This window comes from Dioscorea cayenensis, chromosome 9, assembly GCF_009730915.1.
Source record: "Dioscorea cayenensis subsp. rotundata cultivar TDr96_F1 chromosome 9, TDr96_F1_v2_PseudoChromosome.rev07_lg8_w22 25.fasta, whole genome shotgun sequence".
NCBI lineage: Eukaryota > Viridiplantae > Streptophyta > Magnoliopsida > Dioscoreales > Dioscoreaceae > Dioscorea > Dioscorea cayenensis.
The window spans coordinates 17,209,587-17,215,892 of record NC_052479.1 but is presented as its reverse complement, the minus strand read 5'-3'; the positions used below and the strand labels follow the sequence as shown (position 1 = coordinate 17,215,892).

Here is a 6,306-nt window from a genome sequence, read left to right as displayed (position 1 = left end):
GGATAGCTAGTTGTAGGGCTTTCAAAAACTGAAGGCTTGGCTTTGCTATCGCTCATTACTTGTATTGTAATCCTAGTCTTGTAGTTGGCCTTCCATGCCTCTTTAGTCTTTTTAATGAGGAGGTGACAAGATGCCCTTGCGTATATCCCCCAAGTGCACGGGTTTGTTGAATTAATAATCCTGGGTGAGCGGGGTCGAATCCTTACATACATAGTCCCAAATCTAAGGTCAACTATGCCTAACTCTATTCATGTCCCGGAGGAGAGATTAAATAACCTCTCAACCTCGCACTCGAATAAAGTTGCAATGAGCTCTAGGGATTCCAAGTGATAAATCGCTTCCTAATTATAGACCTAACCCTTTGGTCCAGGAGGAAGGTCCCCAGGCACAATTAAGCCCTAGATACTAAGATCCACTCAACGCTTCACTCCATTGCACGCGCAACTAGGCCCCAGCAGAGGTTCATCCCTTAGACCATTCACTCTATTATGGCCGCAAAGAACTAAAGGAACGGAGGTAGAATCTATCATGTCGGAGGGGAAAGGGGACGCTCCTGTACCTCTAGACTCACCCTCTCAACCCTCTCCAACCTACCTTTGTCTAACGCTCGTGGTGTGTCACTCACTCACAAGGTTACCAACAAGAACTCTCAACCCTACTGTCATTCTAGGGGAAATGTTCATACAATCAAGCATTCAAGGTTGGAACTCACAATAAACATCAATTTATTGAAAGCATAATAAAGAAGTTCAATGAAACGAATACATCCTAGGGGGTTCATAAATGAAGGTTGCCCTCTTACCCATGGCTTGAAAGCATGATGAGCAAAGTCTCTTGAGGATAGAGGGTGTACTCTCGGGCTTCGGACCACCTAGTAATGGTTCGTCCAACTTCCTTAGCTCATGTACGTCTCCAACAATCTTGGAGTATTTTCGGTGGCGTCTCCGAGCCCTCTTCATTTTCCGGAGCACCTTCTTCAAGATCCCCGGGGTAGATCTTACTTCTTCAGTCGAACCAAGCATCATTACTTCTTCATTGCTCTCCTCTTGGTCGAACAATCCTTCATACGGATCCGGGTTGAATGTTTCCTGCATATATTCATCAATAATTTCATCAGTAGTATCTAGAAAGTATAGAGTATCATCAAAATCGAGAGAATGCCACATGGCTTCAGCAAGGCGGTATGTGAGCTTATCGTCTCCAACTTTCAATGTGAGCTCCCCGCCGTCCATGTCAATCAATTCTTTAGAAGTCCACAAGAATGGTCTCCCAAGTATCAAGGGTACATCTGCATCCTCATCGACATCTAGCACTACAAAGTCAACCCGAAAAATGTACTTGTCCACCTTGACAAGCACGTCTTCAATGATGTCTCTCGGATGTCGCACCATTCGGTCCGCCAATTGTAAAGTCATCCGAGTAGGCCTAGGCTCACCCAAGCCTAGCTTTTGGAAGAAAGTATATAGCATGACGTTGATGCTCGCCCCTGAATCCGCCAATGCCATTTCCTCACCTAAGTTGCCGATGTTACATGGAATGATGAAGCTTCCCAGGTCTTTCTTCTTGTTTGGCATGTTCTTTTGCAACACCGCCGAGCATGAAGCATCAAGCACCACTGAAGCACTCTCCTCCAATTTCCTATTGTTGGTCAATAGGTCTTTCAGGAACTTCGCATGCTTGAAAAAACTCAAGAACTTCTTATACTGTTCATCCCCTTGGTCATTCTTCAATCTAGAGGGATAAGGGATTCTTGGCTTGAAAGGTGGGGTTACCACCTCTTTCTCTTTGTGTGCTCCCTCCTCAACCTCTACAACCTCGGGTGCGTGTTTTTTCGGCTTCTCACTCGGAAGCCTCCCTTCAATCTCATGACCACTTCTCAAAGTGATCGCCTTCACATGTTCTCTAGGGTTGGTTTCCGTGTTGCTTGGTAAACTTCCATGTGGCCTTTCGGAGAGAGACTTCGCAATTTGCCCCACTTGATTTTCAAGATTGTGCAAGGAGGCGGTGTGATTGAGAAGTGTAGCCTAGACTGATTCAAACCTTGTATTTGCCGATTGAAAAAATTTAGCCAAGTGCTTCTCCAAATCCGTCATTCAGGTTTCCAAGCCTGAAATTCTGTTTTCCACTTGAGGGGCTTGTTGTTGTTGTTGGAAACCCGATGGCCCCATGGTCTTCTGTGGTCCTTGATTACTCCATGAAAAGTTGGGATGATTCTTCCAACATGAATTATAGGTTTTGCTGTATGGATTCCCTTGAGGTCTCATTCCATTACCTACAAAGTCAACGTTCTCAATTGAAGAAACATCACCAATGACGATTGGGTAATTGGAGGGAGCATGTCCTCCACCACAACCAGTGTAATTGGTCACGGCCGCAACTCTATTCGAAGCTATAAGATCTAGCTTCTTACTCAAACTCTCCCCTTTGGACGCCAATGAAGTTACCGTATAAATTTCATGGAGACCGGCCACCTTTTTCTTCTCCCTAGCATTCCACTGGTAGCTATTTAACCCCATTTCCTCAATCAATTGATGAGCCTCATTGGGGATCTTGCTACCTAAGGTACCTCCTGCCGCCGCATCCAAGAGTTGCCTTGTACTCGGGTTCATACCATTGTAGAAGGTTTGAACAATCATCCACTCTGGGAATCCGTGTTGCGGACAATTTCGCAGGAGTTCCTTGAACCTTTCCCATGTCTCACATAGAGACTCCAATTCCAACTGCACAAAGGATGAGATCTCATTCCTAAACTTTGCTGATTTTTCGGGAGTGAAATAACGGGCTAGAAAAGCTACTACCATCTCCTCCCATGTAGTGATGGATGCTCTAGGTAATGAGTGTAGCTACTGCTTTGCTCTCCCCTTTAAGCAAAATGGGAAGGCTCTCAATTTAATGGCATCATCCATCACACCATTTATCTTCAGCATGTCACACACCTCGAGGAAGCTCTCTATGTGACTGGTTCGATCCTCATTGGCATAACAGTTGAATTGTGCGGACTGTTGCAGCATATGGATGAATGCCGGCTTTAGCTCGAAGTTCTAAGCTATAATTGGGGGACGCACAATACTCGATTGTGTCCCCAACACTGAAGGTCTGGCATAATCGGATAGTGTTCGTTGTTGCTCATTTTGTTATGCCATGTTTTCAGATCCTTCTACTTCCAAATCAGCTGGATTATGCTATTCTTGCACAGGTTCTTTCCCTTTTCTTCTAAGTGTATGTTCAAGCTCAAGGTCTCCTTCAATCAATATTGATGGATTCCCTATGGTCATAACCTGGAGCCACACCAAAAATAAAGAAAAAGACAATCAGAACGATGATACAATAAGAAGATATGAATTAGAATGTGTGGTGAAATAGCTAAGAAAACAAAGTGCAAAGTATCTCTAAACGCCTAGCTCCCCAGCAACGGCGCCAAAAACTTCACAAGATCCCCTTGTGTATATCCCGTAAGTGCATGGGTTTGTCGAAGAAATAATCCCGGGTGAGCGGGGTCGAATCCACAGGGAGTAGGTAGTAGAGACACTTAATTCAATTCTTAGCTATGTGGAGTATCAACAATGATAAGTGTGATAATGATTCAATTCTCAACAATTAAAAGCAACAAGTAAGAGAGCAAAAGTAAGGAGGAGGTAAGGCAATAGATAAAGATGGGGTACTCAGATGATGCTTCCCCTAGGATAATCGCTTCAAGTGCAAGAACTCACTATTATGCTTCGTAATCAATGCAATGGTAAGTCGTGGAAATCCATACATACATAGTTCCAAATCTAAGGTCAACTATGCCTAACTCTATTCATGTCCCGGATGAGAGATTAAATAACCTCTCAACCTCGCACTCGAATAAAGTTGCAATGAGCTCTAGGGATTCCAAGTGATAAATCGCTTCCTAATTATAGACCTAACCCTTTGGTCCGAGCGGAAGGTCCCTAGCCACAATTATGCCCTAGATACTAAGATCCCCTCAACGCTTCACTCCATTGCACGCGCAACTAGGCCCCAGTGGAGATTCATCCCTTAGACCATTCACTCTACTATGGCCGCAAAGAACTCAAGGAACGGAGGTAGAATCTATCACGTCGGAGGGGAAAGGGGACACTCCTGTACCTCTCGACTCACCCTCTCAACCCTCTCCAACATACCTTTGTCTAACGCTTGTGGTGTGTCACTCACTCACAAGGTTACCAACAAGAACTCTCAACCCTAGTGTCACTCTAGGGGAAATGTTCATACAATTAAGCATTCAAGGTTGGAACTCACAATAAACATCAATTTATTGAAAACATAATAAAGAAGTTCAATGAAACGAATACATCCTAGGGCTCACAATCACCCAAGTACTCACTAGGGGTTTAGCTCTCCATGGACATAAGTACAATCAAAGAAATCAAATGTAAAAGCAATAAATCCATAAAGAAACCCCCTTGATGGTCGTGTCAATGGTCTTGCAGAGAGTCCTCTACTCGTCGTCCAAGGATTCCCTCGTCCGGCATAGGATACGCCTCGACGGAAGCTCCCCTACCAACCTTCTTCCTCAGGAATGACGATGTCGGAGCCATAGAACCTCTCCAATAGCTTGGCCAATACCCCTCAAAACCTTAGCCGAAGCCCTCTCACAAGTTGGGGAAAAGATGGAGAAAAGAATACCAAAATCGGGGCTGAATCGGCTTTAAATAGGGCTGAAATCAGGCAACTCCACGGGCGTGGACGCTACACGCGCCCGTGCGGAATTTCCACACGGGCGTGGATAATTTCCACACGCCAGTGTTGCTACAGTGCTCTGCTATAGTCTTCGACCTAAATAACTTCCCAATTCCATACTTTCATAGGGGTAATGCAAACGGGCACACGTTCACGTCGTGAATCACTTGCTTCTTCAATGATATATATGTTGGTGGAGCTCTTGTTCTTATATGCATAAGATGGAATGCTCGAGTGTGAGTGCCTTTGTGCCCCTCCAAATAGATGTGCTCACTCGAATGCGAGGAGGTTGGCACACACTCTAGCATCTCACACCTGTTCTATGTCTTCGCGTTTGAACCTTAGCAAGATATCCTCCAAAATAGGTGCATTATGATCCACATTGGCCTATTTCCTTCATACTCAGCCTCACTACCATACCTGCATAAAAGTAACATAAAAACACACATATTAATGTAAAAACCCCGAGAAAAGTAATGCTCAACATAAGGAATGAACACTTCGCATTCATATCGCACAAGCACTTATCAGGAGGCCTTCTTCCTTCATTCATTTTGCGGTAGCTTCCACGCCAGAAAAAAGGCCTTCTTCCTGGCCCGAAACATCGCTTCGCTTCTGGCGACTAGCTTCTACCACTTCAATCAATGGCTAAAGCTATCTTGAATCAATGAATTCATTCATTCTTTGTAGGTTCGAGGACCCGTTGGTCAAATGAAAGGGGGGTCCAGATTCCGGGACGGAGCCGTATGACACGAGAGTCTCACGTATGGTTCTGTTGAGAAGGGTGTGACACCACCACCTATCAGGCCCGACGAGCGGTCCACAGAGCTGCATCCCTACTCACCCGGTCCATGCACATCGCTCTCTCCAGGAGGTTGGCCGCTTATCCTAGATCTTTCCATGTCCAAGAAGATCCCGAGATCGATCAGGTTTAGTATCAAGGTGATTCCTTTTCTATTCCTATATATATGGGTCCGTGCAGCATTTCCACGATATCGTTATGATCAATTAATGGGACCTGGCCGGAAAGTGTTCGTGCCTCTATCATTAGCTCGGGTAGTCCCCGCTTTCGGTGTTTCGATCACCTTTCGATGGCTTCCCTAAATCTGTATGTCAGGAAGTTTCTGAAGAAGCGGGCTATTCCCTGAAAATACCCCACCCCTTTGTCGTTGGGGATTCATTGCTAGTTCTGCGGTAATCAGTAAGGTGGCAAGCCTAATTTAATTTTTTAATTTAATTGAAATTTCTAATTTATAGAAGAGGGCTTTGTTTGTGCAATCTTGCTCACAAGACCCTCTCCTCTAGCGAACCTATGATCACCATCTCTAACTGAATGCTCAACTGAGGTCGTGTAGAACAACCTTAAGCGCACAAGCCTGGGCTGGGTCTACCCCCATCCCTAGAGGAGCCGTATGAGGTGGAAGCTCCACGTACGGTTTTGAAGCCGAGCCTTTCCAGCAATTGGGCCTAGGGACCAATATGATGATTGCTTTAGGTAGGCCGGCCGGCCTACCTACTATGGGCACCTGTAGGCATTAGTGCGTGAGACCGATGTCCACAACAAACAGACGCATGGGACTCACCCTTAACTTGGGAATGGAG

The 6,306-nt window shown here is 45.3% G+C and overlaps 1 non-coding gene across 1 annotated transcript; it reads left to right on the top strand.

Annotated features, from left to right (window-relative positions):
• The first annotated feature begins 2,646 nt into the window (after positions 1–2,646).
• Positions 2,647–2,753, top strand: LOC120269647. Its single transcript, XR_005539291.1, has one exon. It is a non-coding gene; the product is annotated as a small nucleolar RNA R71 (small nucleolar RNA).
• The last annotated feature ends 3,553 nt before the right edge of the window (positions 2,754–6,306 follow it).